General features: G+C 34.5%; 1 protein-coding gene across 1 annotated transcript in view; it reads left to right on the plus strand.

The window, feature by feature from the left end:
• LOC145260602 (signal recognition particle 9 kDa protein-like) overlaps window positions 1-24,590 on the plus strand; it is a 69,676-nt gene that overhangs the window by 24,166 nt on the left and 20,920 nt on the right. The window lies entirely within an intron of this gene.

Below are 24,590 nucleotides of genomic sequence, written 5' to 3' on the forward strand. Positions count from 1 at the left end.
CAACCATTGCCTTAGGTATGTGTTCATTTTTTTCCCCCTTCATGTTTGTTTTAAAGCGTGGTGTCATCAACAAATATACTCATCTCAGAGACAGTTTTAATAGAGAGGTCGTTTATGAATATCAGGAATAATAATGGTCCCAATATCAATCCTTGTGGCACCTGTATTTATATTGTTTTGACATACGACCATACGATGTCTCTCTTGTCTAAGGATTTGAGAATATTATTTGTCCAGTAATACCATACGATTTAATTTTTCAGAGAAGACCTTCATGCCAGACCTTATTAAAGGCCTTAGATATATCTATGGATACTGCCCCAGCCTCCCTTGCCTTATCCAAGGAAGGATATTTGCAGTAGAACGAGCTTGTCTAAATCCATACTGTTGGTCGGAAAGAAATTTAGTGTGTAAGAGGCTAATGGGGGTGATAATTGAAGGAGTCCGTTCTTTCAGCAGAACTTTTGAAAACTGGTACCACAGAAGCAATTGTCCAGCAGTCAGTTAATCAAGATTTGCTAAGGCATTCGTTGAACAGTTTAGAGAGAACTGGGGCAACCTCAGCAGAGCATTGTTTTCCCTTTTCTTTTTTTCTTTTTCTTACCTGGTATAGCAGGGATGAGATCAGTCCTGCAGGTGTAAAGGTTATTTATGATATCATGAACATGGAGTGTGCCTTCTATCTGCAAAGGGAAGTTTGGGGGTGAGTGGTTTGTTTGGTTTAAAGTGGAGTTGGAGGCAAACCACCAAACAAGCAGGTTAATTTTCTCTGGTTGCTGTACAAACAACCTCAATAAACGGGGAATTGTTGTATTTGTATTTTCCAGAAACTGCAAGTTCCTATTTTCTGCGACTGCGTTTTCTGGTGATTTTGGTATGCCTTGTCTTGACTGCTAGTATTTCACTGTTACTATTATTTCTAGCTTTTATATATGTTTGTCTATTTGTTCTGGACTTATATCGGATAAGTTTGCAAAATAAACAATTGCCGCTGCATAAGTAGAAGTGAACCATTGGAAAGAGTGGGGGGGTGCTATAAAACTTCCATGTGAGGACATGTACTTCAATGGCTGCTTTAAACCATTCAGTAGTCTCATTTGCACACTGATCCACAGAATTATTAATGGCTTCCCAGTCAGCCTTGTTAGTAGAAAATTTGCCATCTTATGTTTTTTTTTTATCAAGTCCTCACATTCCATGAATGATGTACATCAAGTGGCTTGATACTTTGTCTGCAGTGATTTCCATAAAAAAATCTTATAAGTGCAGCTCGTTTTGCATCTTTAAGTTGGATAAGGATTTGCAGTGAATTCATTTTTGCCACATGAATATTGTGATGCATGTTCATGTTTTTGTTAATTTAAACAGATTATGTAAATATCAGGTTTAATCTAGTAAATTCTAAATGGAACAAATGATGAAAACAGAACATTTTGTGTCTGTAACGAATAGGGAGTTTGTACTGGATTCCTCAAGAGTTGCCAATTTTCCCACATGCTTGAAGGATTGAGAGTACTGTTTTGCATATTCATGTCGGCTAAAGTATTTGTAATCTCATTATACACTGTTGTTTATACATCGCATATTATTTTTGATTATTTTACAGAACACATGGGGCTTCTTTAAAATGAAGGATTTATTAGCGTGCGAAATAGCCACAAGATGCTTACAGACATCTGAGAAAGATGTATGAAAAGGTGCTCATACTGGTTTAAGAGTGAGAGGGATTGAGATATGGGATTCAAATTCTGAGTCACCCTCTTCCCACCTGCATCAAGATGAGTCACCATTTTTTTTTTTTTTTTTTTTTTTTTTTTTTGTGGCAGCTCATTTGAAAATTTTCTAGAAATAACATCAGATTTTTAATTTTCAGTTATTTGCTGGAGTTAACTTTGGATTACTTGATCCTTCTGCCAGCTCTATCACTCACTCTGATCATTTGAAAGAAGTCTATTATTACCCAATAATAGCATGAAAAAATATTATGAATGTAACAACTGAGGTTGTTGGTCTGAATCTGACTAAATCTAAGACAACAATTTCCATTAATCATGAAAAGTACATAAATACACTCTCTTTTTCTTGTAAAATCTCTTGCACTAATTTACTTGGTTCTTCTTGTAAATTCAGTTTTCTTGATGAGATGCACATGCGTCAATTGTAAAAGAAACAAATTATTTTTCTTGGAATTTATTCAAAGTAGCAAAATCTAATTATACTTTGTTATATTGTTCCTGTGTACATTATCAAGAACTTGTCTCAAATCAAATAATCTGGTGTTTATCAATGGTGATCGAATCTATTGTACATGTAAAAGTTTACTTCAGAATATAAAACAGGACTTAAATGTGAACATGTCATGTGCTTTATATATCATAATCATCTTGCCACACTGGTTCTCATTAGATCATAAATGTTAAGTGACATTGAGACTGGTCCATTTGGTAAGACCAGGTGCTATGAAGTTTGGAGACTAGTGCATGCCGCCAGGCTCTTGTTTCCAGAGATATGCTGCCTGGAATAATGCAATGCCTCCACAACCCTTGAAGAGTTAAGGGACTTGGAGAGACGCGTGCTTTGTATTAACATGAATGGCAATGAGGGTCGTAGCAACATTTGGACTAGGGTTCTCCTCTTGTGTGTTATTTTAAAAACGTTGTGGTCAGTGTGATTTTCAACCTTCTCCAGATGTATCTTATCAAACTCTACAATCTTTCTGTTCAACTCTGGAATCTGCATGGAATTTCGAACACAACCCTTTTAATCCACGGGGGGGGGGGGGGGGGTATGTTCTCATTCTGTCAACCATGACTGGGTAGAAGTCCTAAGTAATTCTCAATTGTATTTTGAGTGTTGCCCACACTGAGGATTGAACTTTTAACTCCCAGAAGTGTAATCTGAATTTACCAAGTACTTTATCCACTACGCCATGAGTCCTTGATAGAATGAAAGCATGCTACTTCCGTGTATTAAATAAAGGGTTCCGTTCAGATTCCCAAGTTCGATAATATGCATCTTAAGAAGGTCGGAGGTTACATCAAGTCGGAATAATGCAAAGGATCATTGCAGTTATTGTTTATATCTACCTTTTTTTTAGGATCTAACAATGTCTCCCCTATAATACTATGCATGACTGGGTCACTGGAAAATGTCAAGTTTGAACTATCCTGTTATATAATTTCAAGTTCAAGAGGGGGTAATGTAGATATTAGGTAGGTAGATAAAGTCTGTTACCATTGGTTGAATAATGTAAGTTGGCTACCTTTTCGACATGAAACTGGTTTTCTGGCATCTTTTCTAATTCGCTTGATGATAATCTAATCTGAATGTTTTTTCCAACTCCTTTGAGTTTCTACTACTTACTAACCCTCTCTCCATCTGTTCATACTCTGCCCCCCCCCCTCCTCCAAGAATGATGTAAATACAGACAGGACTAAGCAGTCTCTCATTAGCTTATTCTTATTGACTTATCTTTCTTCATCCCCCTTCCTCCCCTTCCCTTTTCTCTTTAACTCTTTTTATGACTCATTTTCGGCTGCTATGTAACTTGATTTCACATCTCAGTACACAAAGAATATATTTTTGTTATTTTGCAAGCAGTTTTTTTTTTGTTTTTTTTTTTAATGAGTTACCACTTATCAAGGCCAGAAACCACTTAAGAATTTCAGATGGATGAATCATCAGTTAAATGATGAAGACTATAAGATTACAAATGAATTGAATAAAGAAAACTTGATTACTTGTGAGAATGGTTTATGACAAGTGTCTGTTGACATTGGGTTTGAAGATGATCATGTTGTAGAATGCAAGGAGGCAGTCCTGTGGTGATGTGTGCTGTCATATTAACATTGTTACTTTGTGTAAAATCTTAATAATTTCCCATTCTTCTATTTCAGCATGCATACCTATGATTCTATGTGAACAAAGCTTTATTAATTGGTTTTCATTCATCTTCTGTGTTTCGAATCATTACAAATTATTCATTTAGAATCTAATCCAAAACGGACCAATTTCTGAAGCCACAGCGTTTCAATGGTAACCCTTCAGCGTCCGATTTTGCAGACCATTGGATATGTTGGCTGTGTACATTCAACAACTTCTTGAGGTCAATCGACTGTTCACCAACTGACGAACTAAACTTTCTTACTAACTACATCTCCCATCCAGTGCACAAATTAATAGCAAATTGTGATTCATATGAATCGGCCATCGCTAAGCTCCAATCTCTTTTTGTAAAATCCATTCTAGACATCTTTTGGCAACCTCTAAACAGGAGCCCGGTGAAACGATTGATTATTTTATTTGCAAAAGCTATATTTGCTTACTGCAGATTGTCGCTTTGAGGCCGTAATGGTCGAAGAACATCGTGACCAAGATAAGACATTTGCTCTCATACAATTTGACAAAACAACTCAATTGGAAAGACGCTTCTGACTTGCCTCGTTCTCTAGAAACAGTCCAGAAAGAAGCCTAATCTTATATCAACCTCAGACCATGTGGCGCCACTGCCAAACCATAAGTTATTCATGAGATTACTTCTCTAACATATCACCTTGCAAAAATGCTGAGGTGAAATCAAGGCTCTCCACCTGCCAATTCTTAATGGAGGCTGTTGATATTATAAGACACATAGCTTCAAAACTGCATGTTGATATTATAAGACACATATCTTCAAAACTGCATGTTGATATGTGAAGACACATAGCTTCACAACTGCATGTTGATATGTGAAGACACATAGCTTCACAACTGCATGTTGATATTATAAGACACATAGCTTCACAACTGCATGTTGGAAAGTCTGTCTTTAGGTTGTGTGAATGCTACAAGACGAGCTTTCATTATCTTTTTGTTATCCTTAACTTTCTGTTATCACCCGTTAAGATGCATTGTTTTATGTATGTTAGGGACACATTCATACGCTTCATGATTTTTCATGTTTTTTATTTCTTTCTCCTTTGCATCAATCACATCTTTTGTTCTTGTTCAGTTGTGAGGAAAACATGTTTTTCATGATCTCTTTCTGTTTCTTGGGGATGTTCTTGCCACTGATCAACCTTATCTCAATTGATACACATTGGACATTAATTTTCTGCACCTGGTTCTATATTACACCAATGGCTATAATTTCTAGTTTTTGGTTGTGTACTCATAATCTTTTTTTTCTAATAATTTTATATTCCACTATTTTCCCTTTACTCGGCCTTGTACTATTTTTGTCTTTCACTTCCTCCGTTACTGTTGGAATTTTCATCATGTTGATCTTCAACTTCCTCCTCCAAGACTTCATTCATCTCATTTAAGGGAATTGTATTTTCTCCCAAGGTCTTTGTTTACCTTCATCAAGTGACATGGATGCATCCTGTAGAATGCTCCTCCATGTCGGATCAATACACATTAACCCTCTTTATCCAAAACTTTGGCAAGGCCATCCTTTATAGTTTTGTCTTCTATAATAAATATTGTCCTCTATCACAAATTGTTCATCTGCATAATGTCTTATATTAAATCGCAGTGCTCTCTGAATTTTTTTACTTGATTCAGCCTTCATAAACTTTTTTTTCGCAGAATGTAAGGCATTTAAATTAATTCTAACCATATCACTGGTTGTTGCAGCGTCTAATGAGGGTAGCTGGTTTATTAAAACTGATGGTTTATTTATATTGGATCCAAAAACAAGCTCATTTGGGCATTTGGAATGATTCTGAAGAGCATTTTTGGCACTAACAGCCCAAGCCAAAATTATTTTTGGTCCACATTTCTCATCTTCCAATGTTTTTTCCATTGCTTCAGCCAATATTAAATTGACATTCCACAGTGCCTTCAGCGGCTGTAGTGTAAGTTTCAACATTTTTTTTTCGTTCATATCTCTATGAATATTATTATTATTATTGAATTCTCCATCATCACTCAAGAAGCGTTTATACTAATCAACATTAAAAATATGTTGCGAATAATTTCTTCACTCTTTTTGGTTTTTAATCAGTCTGGCAGCAGAGTACTTGGTGAAGGTGTCAATTCAGTATAAAATTCAGCATTGGTTATGTCTGAATTATTTTAAGTCCATACATACAGTGTCATTAAACCGGTTTCTAAGAGCCAATCCCACCAGTGGACAAAGAGGGGATCTTCTAAACCTTAAACTGAACAGGAATCACAGACATCCTTAATAAGAGCCAGAAACTCCTTATCCTTAAAGACCCTACTGCCTCTCACCAATGATACCAATTTTTTTTATGCATTTTCTCCATTCTAGAGCATTTTTTTAAGGCTTCACAATTTAACACAGTTTGATGACTTTTCAGCCTGCAAAAGAATATTTGTCAATGGAAGACTATTATGTCCAGAAGTTGTCTTTTGCAATTTTATAAATCTGCCTAAAATCTTACAGCTGTCACTTTTAAAATTTAGTATCATGCCAGCAGTTGTCATTGATTTATGACTTAGTAACAAGGGTAAATAATTTTTAACAATGTCAGCCTCTATGTGTGCTCTGACAATTTAATTGCCTTTACCTCCTCTCCATCACTAAAACAAAATGTCCTGCTGGATTTAAGTCTACACTAACGGCTTATCTCGGTCATTTAATATATTAAAAATACATGAACCAAAGTTCTCCAGTAACAGCTCTAGAACAGGTAGAATCCAACACTGCCATACCCAATGTCTCTTTTACAAGATTGGACATTTTTATATTGGAATCATTTATCAATGTTTGATAGCAGTACTCAATTAATTAATGAAAGGTGTACATGATCTGAATCCACAAGTGTTATTACGAGGGGTGTGTAATAAGTAATGCCCCTGACCTACTTCCAGTTGTCTGATCTAGCTGAAATTTTGCATGTGCAATGATTTATATCTCTACGGGTTATGTGGCAAATTACAGCTCTGAACTAATTGTGGTTTCTGTTTTACAGGTGTTTGAACGGAGTCAGGTGTGAAATGGAACCTGTTGAATGTCGAGCAGTGATCCGGTTTTTGTATTTGAAAGGACGCACACCACAGGAGACTTTTGGTGAAATGAAAGAAACATTGTGATAATGCTCTATCATATGACCTTGTAAAATGCTGGCATCATGAATTCAAACATGGCCGGAAGTCTGTGGAAACAGCTCCCAGACCTGCCCCCCCCCCTTCTGCCATTGGTGAGGCATCTGTCCATTAAGTTGAGGCTGCCATTTTGGAAGATCGGCACATTACTATTCGCTAAATAATCCAAGATGTAAAGATTAGTACAGGGTCTGTGGAAACTATCATTCATAACCATTTGCATATGCATAAGGTGTCTGCCAGATGGATTCCCAGGTTGCTCACACCATTCCAGAAGCGAGAACGCATTGAGTACTCAAGGATGGATTTGGAGATGTGCCAAGAAGACGAGTCAAAGTTTTTCAAAAGACTGATTACACAGGATGAAACCTGGGTCCATCACTATGATCCAGAGACCAAAGCCCAGTCAATGCAGTAGAAGCACTTGGACTCACCACCTCCAAAGAAGGCAAGGGTGCAGCCCTCCGCTAGCAAGGTCATGCTCACAGTCTTCTGGGACCAGGAGTAGTGATGACAGATTTCGTGGCAAAGGGTACCACAATTACAGGAGCCTATTATGCTTCACTTTTGGGGAAATTAAGGGAAGCTATCAAAATCAAGAGGCAGGGCAAGATCAAAGGTAACCTCCTCCTGCAGGATAACGTCCGGTCCACAACTCGCATGTTGCCAGATCAGAAGCATGGGTGTGTGATTATGAAATCCTTCCCTATCCTCCCTACTCTCCTGACCTTGCAGCCTCTGACTTTCACCTCTTCCCAGCCATGAAGTTGTTTTTCAAAGGAAAGCGTTTCCCAGATGATGAAGCCTTGATTTCTGAAGTCACATCGTGGTTGGAGGACCAACCTGGAGTGTTCTACAAAAACGGTCTCCAGAGCTGCATCAAACGATGAGAGAAATGCATAACTCTGAGTGGTTTCTATGTAGAGAAAGACTAATAACTGTGCCAAGTTTTGTTGCTCTACTGCTATGGGAAGTGGGTCAGGGGCATTACTTATTGCACGCCCCTCGTATTTCTAGACTAAAGCCAATACAATCTTTGGCAAAATGCTTAATAGTACCACATTTGAAACAATGTGTTATCTTGCCTTTGTCTGTCTGTAGGATTTGTTTTGTTTCTTCGATAGAATTTTTGTTCCCTTTTACTTTCATTCCGATTTAAATTTACAGTTTAAATTTCTTCCCTGATCGCGGAAACTGTTTTGCGTTCCAATGTAGAAATATATTTTGACCTGTGATCTTTTACTTCTAAATAAAACCTACACTTAATTCTTCTAATCAAGACCATGGCTAAAAATAGTTTACTTTTGTGATACAACTATAAATAAATACTTGTATATCAGTGATAGTAAAGTTTTTTTTAGGAAACATATTTTATGGAATTAGTATTGAAATGTTGATCTATAAAATATGTTACTGCAGGCATAACGATGCAATTTGCAATTCCCACCGATCCATTCATGCAAAAAAAAAACAAAAAAAAAACATCCCTTATATATATATATATATATATATATATACTAGACGTTTTAGTCTATTAAAAATGGAGAAAAGTTATAGCCTATTGACTTCAATGTTTTATGCCAAATTGGTGGTGAAATATGGTTAAATATGTGCTCCATTTTTGCATTAAATATTAATCCCTAATTGTGTATTGAATGGATGTCATAATACTTAGTTTACTGCACCGTATAACATAGGTCCATACAAAATTTCAGGCAGATCAGTCCAGTAGTTTATGAGAAAAAGTAGAACAGACAGACCAAAAGAAATAATTCAAATCAGTTTTATTGTATAAGAGTTGTTTACCCTGCAACCGATTCATTAAAAAAAAAAAAAAAATTATTAACGTGTCAAAAAAACAAAAAAAAAAACATTTTTAAAGTGGACAGACGTGTTTTTCAAGAATGTTAAATTAGAATTTCGTTTGTAAACAAACTCTGAAAAATTAAATGATGAAAACAGGATTGCAGAGTTTGTATTTCAAATGCATGATTCAACTCTGGAAATTTAAAAGGTCTGTCTCAAACTCTTAAAGCAATGAATTTGCTTGAACCCTAACCTGATTCTGATTCAACAGCCTAACTATCAAATATATTTGTCTAAACTTGCTTCAAATCCAGTTGTTGCTGTAAACGTTTCACATGTGTACTAATAATGTTTAAAAAGTAGGGATGTGAGTTCGTTTTTTTTTGTTTTTTTTTAATATATATAATCTCACACAGAAGACACAGCATCCTAAATGAATGCAGACGGTGGCACGGCGGTTTACAGCAGCCAAAATAGTTATAGGCAGCTAACTCCTATGCACTCCTAATCTGTATTAATTCCTTACTTTGCGTCACATGGATACCATAATACTTAGTTCACTGCACCTTATTGTATGTATATATGTATATGTTCCTAAAGCTTTCGACAGAGGCGACGAATTTTCATGAGATCGATATCGTTTTGAAACTCAACCCTTCGGACGACAAATATCGAAAAATTGGATAAAAACATTAATTCCTTCACCCTCAACTGGGCACTTTTCTACAGGGAGGGTCGCTTTTTTCACCGATATTTTCGAAAGTCCTCTCATCTTTTCGATTGACTAACCTTAATTTAAATCTTCACCACTTCTGGTTTGGCGACAGGTGCAGCAGCAAAGGTGTCACTTTCCCCCCCCCCCCCCCCCCGCTTTCTTTTCTGCCTTCGCATCACGGGTTCGAGCCTGCCTGCCTATTATCACTTAATTGCTAAAACTTCCTGTGGATGTGAGTTCTCTGTTTTTTGGTATCTCTATCTCTCTTTCTCTCTCAAAGAAAAAACGGAGTCTTTCCAAAGTTTTACATTTTTGTTTTGTCGCTATTTGACTGGATTTCATTGCCCCCCCCCTTCCTTTGTTACGAGTTTTCTGATTTTTTTTTTTCTTTTTCTCTCTGTTTTGTCTTACTTTGCAATTCTTTTTTTTTTTCTCTGAAAACTGGAAAAAAAATCCATCTAATCATCAATATGTACTAATATAAAAACAGCAACTTATATTCAAGTCATTGTATACAACGAATTACATTCTTTGACAAAATAGATTGAAATGAAACCAACCATTTTTTTAAAATTTAGTAGCAACCTTTTTAAAACCGGTATTATATGTGAACACCCCCACTTTTTCAGTATAATATTATAGTAGACAGTACTAAGTGAAGTGACTTGTATATAAAGCCACGCTTTGTGGTTTAATTGCTCTCTTATGTGCAAAACAATTTTTTTTTTTTCGATGGACAAAATCTTGCAATTGTAGATATTTAATTCTAATAATGCTGTAAAGGATTCTAAACTTAATAAAACCCCTTTTGTGTACAAGTTAATTAGACTGTCTAAATGGCAAGAGAGCCATATACCTGGTAAAAACCCGAAGAGTCAAGTATCTTCTAAATTTGGAGTATTTAAATGAGGGTTGCAACTGCAATGCAATTATTGCTGTAAAAGATGCCATCATAAATGGACTTCTGTTTAGTAATTCGGCAACAGATACCTGAAAATGTAACACAGGATCTCACCACTGGAGTTCTTGAACAAACTCGGAAAAGTTTAGTTCTATCCTATCACAATGATTATTTGATTAGCAAACTATTCAGATGTGCAGATGAATTCGTAGATCTTTGTGGAAAACAAAATCTGCTCTCTTCCTCAATCATGTGATGTCTATAACTATTTAGTCACAGGTTTTCCTTCTCGTAGACTAGTTTCTCTATAAAGGTTTGAAACTTTAGTCATATTTAATCGGGAGGGGGGGGATAGGTTTTTATTTTATTTAAATGTAGATTTTTTTTTTTTTTTTTTTTTTTTTTTTAACTTTTGACTACATGTAACGTTGAAGGTGTCCATTGCCATTACTGATTTGCATTTCTTTGCCTTCCTGTTTCATCCTTTTAGGGAAACATTAGGTTAATAGCATGGAATTTGTGACTGATTATTTTTATACATCCACGTGGTGTTTATTCTAACTAGCTAACCAATCAGATTTGTTGTTATTCCATCCCATGGGGTAATATTTTCATTAGCCAATAGCCAAGCTTCTCTCAAATAAAAGTTCACTGGCTTTTAATTGATCTTTTTTTGTTTTGTATGGGGTGGGGGTGATGCATCCCTTTTGTGAATTTGTTGAATTAACAGGTGGCTTTACTTTTTAATACTTGCAATAGTTTTATTTCTATTTTAATTATTTGTTGGTTTAGTTTTTTATTACTTATTTTGATGAAACTATGCTTTTGTGTAGCTTTGCCATTAATATATTTTTATAAGTTGCTATCTAACTCTACTTGCATATTGTGAACTGAGAATGTTCCTAGGATCTCAATGTTATGTGTATTATTTCATGTATGCATAATATTATATAACAAACTGTTTTTAAATGTTGCCTATATAGATATCTCTAGTATTGTATAAAAGGAACTTTGTGTGTGAGTTCGTCCCCTATGAACTCTAAAACAACTAGGTACTTCATGTGCTTGGAAAGTGTCTTTTTTTTAGATAGGTTTTGTCAGTATATCTTTGATACATATTGATAATTTAAATAATCTGCTGAGAAAAAAAATCAGGTTATTTTGACCAAAGTTAACACCTTACACAGCCTAACATCACAAGTGCATTTGCGAAGTTTTATTACCACACAAGCCAAAAGGCTTGACTTATAAAATCAACAATAGTTTTTTTGTTTTTTTTTATATGACAATGGTACATTCGAAATTGTTTCTGTTTTGAGCACAATTGAACCATGATACTCGACTTTTGCATTTTAAACTTTCTTTATATATAAAAATAATTTTATAAAACCAACAGTAGGTTCTCTACAATGCAATGTAGGCTACAATATATTTTGGATTCCTCCCAGTGCACTGTGATGGTTCCCCAATCAAAGTGGGCAATCAACTGATTTGATTGAAAAAAAAAAAAAAAATGGGCAATTTCACCAATTTTGATAATAAAAATATGGGAGTGTAAAACATTCATTGATCATCATTCAATCCTAGGCAACGTTGGGTTTCCCTGCTAGTATATGTATATAATCTATATATCTATATGTCTGCATATTTTTGTATTGAACCATTTCTGGTTTCAAACAGGAAACTGGCCTATTTTGTTTATTTCCCTAGTACTTTTAGATTCATCTATGAAAATTAGTAGTGGCATGTTTAACAAGTGATGCCCCAATCATGACGATGACTGAGTTGGTATTTTGGTTTTGACCTTCGAACAGAACTCACTCATGCTTAGTAAATAACTTGTAATAACTGAAAAATTTACTTCTGTATTTTTTTTTTATTTATTTATTTTTTTTTAAGAATACTGTTTTAAAATGCCTGAATCTTTCGCATTTTGTACATGATCAAAACTATTTTACATTAAAAGCAACTTTTTTTTTTTTTTTAATGTAATCTATTTAATAAACTTGTCAGATTTTTATATAGCTAGGAACAAAGTGTAGTATCTGTTCGGATATATTTCATGTTTTCTGTCTTTGGCCAATAAGAGTAATCTATTTATACTTAAGCGATATATATGTGTGTTCCAATCCGGAGTGACCCTTTTGAGGAGTTTGATTTTCCTCAAATTAAAAACAGGCCTTGTGTCTAACTTTGCCCAAGTTATAAGGCAAGTAAATAAGAACATAAGACAATTGTAATGAATCAATATCTGATCAAAGGGTTTTGCTAATATTGAACTTCTGCAAACATTTGTTAGAATTACTTTCTCATAGTTTTCATTTTATTAGAGCTTCCCAAAACCGTGTGTGGTCTAAACACTTCTAACCCTTGCATTTGGCAAAGATTGAGGGACAACTATAGTTTATCTAGATTGGCCAGCTGACCATCTGATCAGGCATTCACGGCTGTTTCGATCCTTACATGATAAACAAATTTGATTATTTTTGTATTTATTTATTTATTTATTTATTTTTGCATTTATCTTTTTACTTTTCTTTTTCCCTTTTTCTATGTTTTTTTCCTTTTTGTCCTTTTCCTATTTTTTTTTTTCTATCTTTTTCGCTTTCTGTTTTTCTTTTCTTACCTTATTGTTTTCCTTTTTCCTCTTTTTTTTTTCTTTCATTTTTTTTTCACATTTTCCTCTAAGGGAATTGTATCATTATTCCAAACTCCTTTTTTGTGTTGCACATTAAAATGGTTTTTAAAGCTTATTTAAAAGTAATCCTTCAGCAGATTGCTATTTGTGTTCAATAAGATTTTCAACAATCAGTGCATGCACTGAAAATTCACTTTTCTGCATTCTTCTTCTCTTTGGCTTTCGATATAAATTATAAAATAATTGCTGTTTTAATGCCAAGAATTCTCATTTCAATCATTACAATAGAATCTAGAATGGATCCACGGCTTGAAAAGACTACAACAAGCCAACTCTTTTGTTTCACTCGGCACATCAAAGAATGGTTAAAAATTACTTGGAGATGAATCCATTATTGGTGAGGCCCTGTCGGTGTGGCATTAGAATACGCCGACTGCCCCTTGCAGAGGGTAAAAGTCCCTCAATGGGGATCCTGGATATGACCTTAAACTATATCCAGTGGTGAGGCCCCGGCTTGTGGGCTTTGGGGAGTGTGGAGCCACCCTTTAATTACCATTGCTCCCAGGTCCACTCTGACCTGGAGTGGTAGTACCTGTTAGGGTCCCAACTATGGGTTAAATAGAAACCGACGTGAAAGCAACAAATATATTCTATTAAAAAAAATTTTTCTTCAAAATCTTTGGATTCGGCATTAAATAAGCTGAAAAGGGTTGATATGCCGTAAAACAAAAACAACCAACCAACCAACCGTTATTGTTGATTTGTCTACCGTGAAAACTGTAAACTACCATTTCCTCTTGAAAAAAACAAAAAAAAACATTGAGTTGGCATTTACAAATTTCATTGGAACCATCTTAAAAGACCGACTCTTTTATGTTAACAGCAAAGTCGTTGACGCTGATAAATGATTGAAGTACCTCAAAGTAACGTGTTGACTACATTACTGTATAACATCTATACCAATGACCAACCAATGGACCAGTACATGTAGTGGTTCATCTATGCTGACGACCTCTGTGTAACATCTCATGAGAATATAGCTAAAGGTGGGGCTATAAAACTGACCCAACCATCTGTGAATGTGAGGAGCACCATATGATGCAACACTGCTTTTCTGCCCTCCACTACTCACCAGTGCAGTTTGAAAGATCCTGCAGAGTACTACAAGGATGTAAAGGAATGTGTAAAAAAATAAAATAAATAAATAAAATAAAAGTGGGTTAGCAAATAACATAGTGAGGCCAAGAGAAATATAGCTTAGAGAGAAATGAATGGCTTGTTTAGCTAATTATTATAAACTAGCAGATGTCCCCAGCGTTGCCCGGTATTAAACATAACGTTAAATTCCTTTTAAAAAAAAAAAAAAATGAAGTTAAAACGAAAGAAACTGAGACATGTGTATGCAAGTATTGTTATTTTCCTAAAGTTAATTTCTTGTTAGTAAAAAAAAAAAAAAAAAACTTGAGGTAAGACCAAAACCTAAAGAATGCGAGTACAGTATGATAACCATTAAGCCTGCTGGACACGGTCTATAAAGTGTTTTCAAAATTACTTATTCTTAACATAAGGAATCTGTCATGTGAACCATTCACACATGCGTATTCGTGAAACAATCGACAAACAGATAAAAATCTAATGACCCCACATTCCAATTTTTTCCCCTTAGCAACCCTTTTTATTTTTTATTTATTTATTTTTATTTATTTATTTATTTATTTTTTTTTTTTTTTGGATGAAAACTGATTAAAAAGTTTTCCACATGTCTGAATATCCGATATAACAAATTTCAAGTTTGTAGATCAGATTCATTGAGTATATAGGTTGAGAAGTGTCCTCACACACACTCATACATACATTCTCACTTTTCTAGATATATAAATTATGGCTAGTTAAGACCATTTTTATTCAAAACCTAACTCAATCCCAGAACTAAAGTATATTTTAGCATGTGTATAATGTGTTATTAAATCTTAACACATCTTTTACTGATGGAGATTTGGTATCTATCTGGAGCTTAAACTATATTATTACTATCCTTTAATGCTTAATTTATGGAGAGGGGTAGTATCTCTTCTATTGTCATGGTACTATCCTCCTAGGCATGACCTCTTTTGGGAATGAATGTAGGGTTGTATCTTCAGTTGTCACATGAGACCATCCTTTCAGATATTACCTACTTCTTTGAGATGGGGAGATGGTAGTGTCTTATGTGTTCTGGTGTCATACCATCCTCCCAGGCATTCACTTCACTTATGCAGTGTAGTAAATGCCCATTTTCACTAGCAAAAATATGGGAATATATTACTCATTTAGTACAATACATTTTATGAATGGTTGAAATTTTTACCGCACTAAAACAATTATACTTTAATGACATTAATTTGTTAATTGTTAGTGGTTAAAAATTTAATGGACAAATGTTTGTATTTTAAGTGAATTTTAATGGCTTTACTTCTACCATCTATTGTGATGTATATAAAATTTTTAAAAATAGAAAAATACTTCCTGCCATTTAATTGTCACTCTCTCTCTCTCTTGGGTTTCTTATTTTTTATATACAACTTACATATTACATACAAGGAGCATTATCTGTAGAAAAATAAATTTGTAGTTCAAAAAGTAGCTCGTTTTAATGCTAGCATATGTAACTTTTTAAACTGAATTTTAGTTTAATATTTCACTTATGTTCCCTTTTACAATGAACATTTTTGTTTTCTAAAACCGTTTAACATTTTTCTTTTAATGTCATTAATATTAGGTCATTGGCATATGTCGGTTAATATTTTGAAAAAGCATATAAAAATAAGTCTGGGAACAACCGTTTTTTAGAGTAAAGTATTCTTGATGCCACAAAACGTTCATAATACCAATTTAAGCCTATCAAATTTTTCAATGTACATATCTGACATTTACAGTCAGATAAAAACTTGATCAAGGATATAAGAATTAGAAATAGTCATGAATATTTAAAACTCACATTTTGTGTCTAAAGTTTTTTTTTTGTTTTTTGTTTTTTTTTGGTTTTTTCTTTTTTTTTTTAAATAATGCAGATGACTTGTTTATTATTTGGTCTTTAGATCTCTTTTTGATGATGGGAATTTTAATGTACAAATGTATTTTTTAGGATTATGATTTGTTTGAACCTTCATTTATATTAACTTTTTTGTTTTTAATATAGATAATATTAAAATTTTTGTTTTTCTTATGTTAATTCTATATGGTTTTTAAAACTGTTAACCAACATATCCCAATTTAGTAAAATAGTGGCATATTACGTGTCTCGCTTTTTTTCTTTTAGTATCAAATTCTAAAAATTGACTTACTTTTATGAATCCTAACAGTTTCATTCGTTTTTCTTTTTCAACTTTGCTCTATCCTTGCCTCAGATGTTTTGTGAGAACCTTAATTTATATAAAAATAATCAAATATTTGAGTTCTTAATATAGTGTCTTTCTCGTCACCCCTGCCTCTTCTAGAAGATGAGTGCAGCACTTGAGTGGGAGCCACTATTGATCAAATTATGTGAACATTGCAGATGTGCAGTTTGGTTTGCATCCATTGTCTTGTCATCATAGTGCCAGTCACTTTCCAAGAAATATAGTATTAAAGAATAGCATCATTAAGAGATTTGGGTTCAGCAGGGTACCTTTTGAAAATCTAACTTTACAGTGATTGGTGGAAAGCCACAGGACGGGTAACCATTTTCTATTTTAAAACCTTTGATGTTCAAAATACTAATTAGTTCAGGTTTGCAGCTGAACTGGAAGACTGTCACGTCTTGCAGGCAGATTTGCTTTTACTCCAATGGAGGTGGAGATTTCTGGAAGTAAACAACACTGAAAATACAATTACGAATTATTTGTGATTTTACGGTCACAGCTGACAGCAAGAGCATACTACCCCCATGGATTAAGTAAAATATTCAGTTCAAAATTCTGTGCAAGTTTGACAGAAAGATTCCCGAGTTCAACAAGATACACTGAAAGAAGGTTGGAGGTTACATCGGTCGAAACGTTGTGAAAATAACACGCAAGATGAGAACAATAGTTTGAATAATATGGATTATCAATCCTCATCTCAAAAATTCAGAAACAAAAATGTCATGAATAAGAAATTGTGTGAGAAATAACTAAGTAAATGTTACTTGGTAGTGTTCGTTTCTGAGAGTTTATACAACTGCTATCAGGAAACATAACCAACAGGCAAGGCCCACTAGGATTTTGAATAACGTGCTTTTAAGAAAGGTGTGTACAAGCCATCTGCGCACTTTGAATAATGTGTCAGAAAAAAATCTCATTCTGAATTTCGCATACATGGACAGAACAAGTTTTTAACTTTTGCACAATATTCTCTTAACATTAGCTGAGAGTAAATCCAAGAGAGATAATACGGATAATCTGGTCCGTCAGTATGTTGCTCATATGTAATGGAGGTCAAAATAAATAGGAGAAAGGGCATCTATTTTCTTTTAACCATTTTTATTGGTTGAACTAATTTTCTCAATTATTAGGTTCTTTAAGGTAACTAAGATGCTAATTATTTGGGTACCCCCCCCCTTTTTTTCTTTTTAAACAATTTAAATAAAGGCATGCATAAAATAACTTCTTTTCTGAAAAGGTTTTGTGTTTAAATTTTTTTCAATAGTTTTGGTATTCAGATTAATATACTCCCTCTTTTTTTTTTAAATAGCTATAACATCTACCTGCTTTGCATAACAAGAGTTGAACATTACATTGTGCCAACACCAATAAATATTGGAGTTGTTCGAAAAGCTGAAACTGTTTGTGTGAATGAAAGAACTCTAATCACATTAATTTGTCTTGAAATTTCTCCATAAATTGTTTTGACCTCCATTCTTTATACTGGCAACTTGGCCAACCACAACCGATCAAATCTTGATCTGACCCATCTTTTAGTAGTTTTTCTTGTATTGATTCTCTTTTCCCATTCACCCAATCAATCGATTTCACTGAAATCACTAACTCCTCACCAGTGATCCATGAATTAAACAATAAATGAAACAATGACAAAAAAAAAAAAAAAAAATGACTCAAGTGAGCGGGGATGGGAGTGAGGTAAGAAATATTTATCTTCCGACAAATGCAGTTCCATAGTTTTCACTTTGTACTGTTGATTGATGGTATAATGTGCACTACGTAATTCCTTTGTATTTCCACATCTTTGGACGAATGTCAAGCAGCATCTGTTTTTGACATCTTAATCATTTAGTAGATTTTGGTGTTTTTTGTATTTCCATTGCTGCATATGGCAAGAGCCCAGTATTGATTCGAATTGAATGTCATGGTGCTACTCGAGAGGGGGGGGGTATCTCTGTATTCAAAGAAGTAAGAATGAAATTTTTGTATCATTTGCAGCTGATTAAAAATTTTGTGACAAATATCAATGATTCCTCTGAATTTAAAAGGATATGTTGTTCACCATTGTATTCTAAGTTTGCTGAAAAATACACATTTAGGTGCTGAACGTTAAGAATTCATCATTGGAGAGTGATCGTGATCACTTTAAGGTCTTCTAAAAAACGATGAAAGCACTTTAATAGTAGTGCAAAAATTATGTTCACTAAAAGTTTTCATTGGACTTTTTTTTTTTTCTTTTTTTGATAAAAGACAACTCAAAACCGTATATTAAGCCCACCATAAGAATGAGTGGCTCTTTAAGATGCGGCTATTCTTATGCATAGATAAATAAATTTGTGTGCATTCAGCTGAAAAATATCAACATTAAAAAGTAAATCGTCCATCAGTGTATTATTAAAATTTAATAATTCGGAAAGCTTTACATGTATCCAAAGGTGGTGTAATATTGCTGACACTTGGAGCATTCTAAATTATTGTTGTAATAATTGTTTTATAATTACGTCAAGAACAGCAGAGATAACACCCAACAATCTTCTCTTTGGAGTATGCAACCTGATAAAATGTTAGGACATGTAGAATGAGTTTAAGATTTGTATTAGTTTTTTTTTTTTTTTTTTTTTTTTGTAGCTTTCCACTTTTATTTTTCTCTTTTATTTCAAATCCACCCTTAAAATATCGGATTTGAACTTTTTTATATTCCAACTATCTTGATTTATCAAGAATATTGGAATATTCATTTTAAATGATTGAATTGTACCTTATAAAAGAAAACAACTATTTAAGGATATTTTTTTACAGTTCTTGCACCACACAAAAAAAAAAAAAGAGGCAGAATAAATCTGTAATTCTCTATTCCCAAACGATCATGACCAATTACTCTGGATGAAAATAATTGTAATTTACCTTCAACGTGGACTTCTCCAAGCAATTTGGAATCTAATATCATCATCCCATTCTATTCAAGGATTACTACTCCATTCGGATACCAAAATCTCACTTTTGTTTCAACCCTTATTTTCTTTCTCTATGTCTCTTACAAAGATTGATCTTTTAATATATTTTCTATGTATGTGCTGAACAGCAAAATTATATCAAACCAGACTTAATATTTTGCTAATGACTTTCCTCTGAAGAGATGAGCCTATATCGAAAATCCATGGATTAAGAAAATTACTTTGAATTGTATTCTTTGTTCAAATAATCAATTTTTTGTTTTGAAAAATTGTTTCTGAATGAAATTTAAATATAAAATAAAAAAAACTATAAATTTTATTTTGCTCTATCTTGTATAATATTGAGCAATTCTTCTTTGGCTGGGATTGTCTTGTATAAAAATATTACCTCCCAAGAATATTTTGTAAGACTTGATACCACAAGATTCCATAATCTGTGATCTATTTCATCTGAATATTTTGAGATATATATAAAACTAGCAGGCTGCTCGGCATTACCCAGTCGTGAAATATGCTTACATGTGATATTTTGATTAATGCAGATTTCGTATTTATTATTACACTAGTGGGGGTGCCTGGCGTTGCCTGGGTGTTTATGTGTGTTAAAAAAAAAAAAAAAGAAAAAAAAACGATGGCTCTAGGTAGGCAGGCAAGCTCGAACCCGTACCGTGAAGGAGGAAAAGGACGTGAAAAAAAAAGAGTTGATAATTAACCTTTGCCTGGGTGGAGAATATTGGCACAAAGACGAAATAAAAGAAATTTTAAGAGAGAGAGGTGGAATCAAATGCGAAAATGTAGGGTAATTAGTCTTTCCCGCTAACTATTATGCTATAACGGATAGCAAAATGAATGAGTTGGTAATTAACTTAAGAATCACACACGCTCAGAAATGAAGATTGCTTTTTAAATCAATTAAGCTTCCCGCTTTCTGCCGTTTTATTTATTTCTTTCCCCATGATGTTGGGGAAAACCAACTCCCCCCAAAAAGGGGGGAACTCTGACAGTGTCCAAATAAATAGAAGTTGTCTGATATGAAGAGTTTCCCCCACAATGATCACACCTAATTGACTTCAAAACGTCCCGGCCAGGAGGTACTTGTGTTTGCTTCGATTAATTTCGCTATATTTATATGAGAAAGACAAACACTCGAAAGAAGGGAATTTTTTAAAACTATTAAAAAAAGATAGACAATGTCCGTTTGCAAATCTGAGATATTATGATATAGGTAGTATAAGAAAACTTCTCCCGGAATCTAACCGACGCAAGAAGCCCAAAACAAAAAGCCTTTCATGGACATACACAAACGCTTGCGCCCATTTTGCCTTTTATATATTAGACTAGCGGGGGTACCCGGCATTACACAGGTGTTTGGAGGTGTGCGTGTTTGAAGGGGGATAGATCAAAACAAAATGGCAAAGTAATAACCCTGTTTAAAATAACAAAAAAAAAAAAACGTTGCCCGGGTGTTTGGAGGTGTAAAAGTAAAGAAGAAAAAAAAGTTTGGTAGGGAGGTAGGCTCGAACCTGAAGCCTTGAGGCTAAGGCGGAAGAAATAGTCTGACATGTTACTCCGACACTAAAGAAACAGAACTGAGAACTGACAAAATTAAACGTGTAAAAAAAACAGCAGGTGGTTAAACTAACGTCAACGTTTTCTAGGTCAAACATCAAACCATAGTCGTAGTAGTAGTAGAAAAGGAAAATGATGGAAAAAATTTTTGCTACCCTCTCTGTAGAAAATAGACCTGTTGAGGGTGAAAGAATTAATGTTTTTAGCCAATTTTTCGATATTTATCATCCGAAGGTTCGAGCTTCAAAATGATACCGATCTGGTGAAAATCCATCGCCTGTGTGGAAAGTTTTTGCAAGACATACAAGCACACACACACTAACACACATTTTGCCTTTTATATATATATATACTAGCGAAGGGTACCCGGCGTTGCCCGGGTGTTTTTCGGGGTATGTGAAAAAAAGCCGAAGCGTTGACGACGCGCAGTTGGAAAATAGTAAAGTGTTTTTAAAAAAAAACAGGTGCGCGTTTTTGATTGACGTGACGGCGATAGGTATTCAGCAGTTATTTTGTGCGGGACAGTTTTGAATAAATGGGTTTGTTTGTTTTTAAAAACCCGCTCCCTACAGTCTGATATGACGAAGTCGACATTGACCAAACTGGCTCTGGGCCTGTGATTAGAGTCAAAGTTCGCTTTTTTTATACCGAAAAGCGAATGTAACGCGTGCCGATGCGGGAAATGTGGAATAATTAAGGTTTGAAAGTCAATAAAATTAAATAGAGAGGCGAGCTCCGTGGATAATTCGTAGATATTACAATTTATAGATGATATAAAAAGTTTTAAAAAGTTGTGAAGCGAGCAAGCGCTTGTTTGAAAGAAGCCTTTCGTGGACATTGAGGAAAAGCGAACATACATACATACATTTTCACTTTTATATTTATAGACTAGCGAGGGGTACCCGGCGTTGCCCCGGTGTTTGCAGGTGTGTGGGGGGGGGGTTAAAAAAAAAGTAAGTATGAGGATCGAACCTGAACCGTTATGGCGAAGTTGTAAATTAAAGTGTGAAAAAAAAAACGTGTGACGTTAACCATTGCCCCACCGCGAGATGCTAGCGGAAACACGTTTGAATTTATTTAATTAGTTGGATTTAGCAGGTGCTCGTTTTAATGAGTTAATGAGGTCAGGTTTGACTACGGGATAGTATTTACTGCTGAACGCTTTTTTTTCCCCCCCCCCCCCCCGAAGATGTTATAGGAAAAAGACTAACCCACATGCGGCGAACGACAAATATTGAATATTTATCTTCCCGAAATCGACCAAATTAAATAAACAGGCGAGCTTCGTTGTTAACTGTGAGATATTACGATTTGTATGTGATATAAAAAGTTTTAAAAAGTTGTGAACTGACCGACCGCTTCTCTGAAAGAAGCCTTTTGTAGACACACAGAAAAAGCGAACACACACACATACATACATACATACATACATACATACATTTTCGCTTTTATATTTATAGATAGACTAGCGGGGGTGGGGGGTACCCGGCGTTGCCGGGGTGTTTGGAGGTGTGTGTGTGTTTTTGGGTAAATAAAAACAAAAATCGTTGGTTGTTTTAAAAAAAAACAAACAAAAAAAACGAAGCCTTGACGCACAGTTGGAAAATAATAGTGTGAAAAAAAAAAAAACGTGCAACTTGGCAAGTGCCTGTTTTTGACAAGTTAATGACGTCAACTTTGAGTGCGGGACAGTGTTTTATTTACCACAAGTCTATTCGTTTTTTTTATACGAAAAATTTTAATGCACATGCGGCGATCGAAAATTGTTAATATTTATCTTTTCAAAGTCGGGCAAATTAAATAGACAGGCGACCCCTGGTTGTTAACTCGTAGATATTATCATTTAGGCGCGATATGAAATGTTTTAAGAAGTTGTGAGGCGATCGATCGTTTCTTGGAAAAAAAGCCTTTCTTGGACATACATGAAAGCACACACGCACACACGCGCAAACATTTTCGCTTTTATATTTATAGATTATACTAGCGGATATGCCCAGCATTGCCCGGTTGTTTTGAGGTGTAAAAGAAAAAACAGTTTTAGTAGGTAAATAGGCTTGAACCTGAAGCCTTGAGGTCAATAACCTGATAACTTGCTGCAACGCTACGAAGGCAGAGAAGTGAGAATGATTGAAATTAAAAGATGAAAAACTTAAGTGACAGGTGTGTAAATTTAATGAGATCAAACATCACACCATACAGGAATGAAATTTGCACTTTCAGCACTTAACTTTGGCTGCAAGCCAGTTTCCCCAAGATGTTGGGGAAAACCAGCTCCCCATAAAAAGGGGGTGTCCAAATGAATAGCAATTGTCTGATATGATGGGTTTTCCCCGCATTGATCAAACCTCATTGCTTTTCTGAACCTCCCGGCCTGAGTGCCAGGGAGACTCGTTTACTCCGGGATTAGTTTTGTTTTTTATACGGAAAAGCCAAACAAACACGTGGAGACCAGGAAATACTGCGAAAATAGCATGTAAAAGTCGCTCAAATAAAAGATAGACGTGACCTCCTTTCGTAAATTATAATCTAGTGAGTATTTTCTTCAATTAATTTTGTATAAGAAAATATTTATGTTTTTTCGAAAGATGATTCAGTGGTGCATTATGTTTGGAAAATCAAAATTAACATCTTTAAACCCTATACTTTTAATTACGTAATTAAAATTTTAATTTTATTATTATTAAAAGGATTTTGAAGATTATATTTTTATTTTTATGGTCCATTTGGTCATTAAATTATTAATTGAACCAAATGGTTATAAAACTATAACTAAAATGGAGAAAAGATTATATATTATAAGTTATGAAAATATGGCAATTAAGTTACACAGAATCTTGCTCGTTTCATCCCCATAAGGAATTGTCAGGATAAAATGCATAGAATTTGTGTTGTGTTCATATGATCTTTAGTTTAGCTAGTTAACCAATCAGATTCATTTTTATTCCCGTCTGTGAGTGGATGTTCATTAACCTATAGCCATGCTTCACTCAAACAAAGGTTTGGCTTATATCTACTTCCTATGTCTGAGTGAAGCCCAGCCATTGGCTAATGAACACTTCTACTCACAGGAAATAAAACTGAATCTGATTGGTTAGCTAGCTAAACTAAACACTACATGAATATATAAAAACAGGTAATACAAATTCTATGCATTTTTGCCTGATGATTCCTTACGGGAAAGAAACATGGAAGATTCTATGTAGTTTAATTTTCATATCTAACTATCTCTACTTGCATATTAAGTGTTGTTGAAGTAAATACTGAAAATTAAAACATAAAATGGATCTCCTCATAACATTTTACGTGTACACATGTAACATGCATGTCTACAAAGATCACTCTAGCAAAGTGAAAACAGTCACAATAATGATAAAAACTTTTAGATATTTGAATTTTCAAATGTGAGGTTAATAGAGATGGGAGGACAACATCTGAAGGTGGGCAGGGCTGGTGCTAAGTAGCATGCTCATGAAGGCAGAAGAGCGGGAGGGTTCAAGAAAGATGGTTGCCGGGTCATCTTTGATGCCCCAACGGTCATCCAGATCACAAGACAGATGATGTATAGCAGAACAGCTTT

This window comes from Euprymna scolopes, chromosome 36 (genome assembly GCF_053919585.1).
Source record: "Euprymna scolopes isolate OS-2025 chromosome 36, ASM5391958v1, whole genome shotgun sequence".
Taxonomy (NCBI): Eukaryota; Metazoa; Mollusca; class Cephalopoda; order Sepiida; family Sepiolidae; genus Euprymna; species Euprymna scolopes.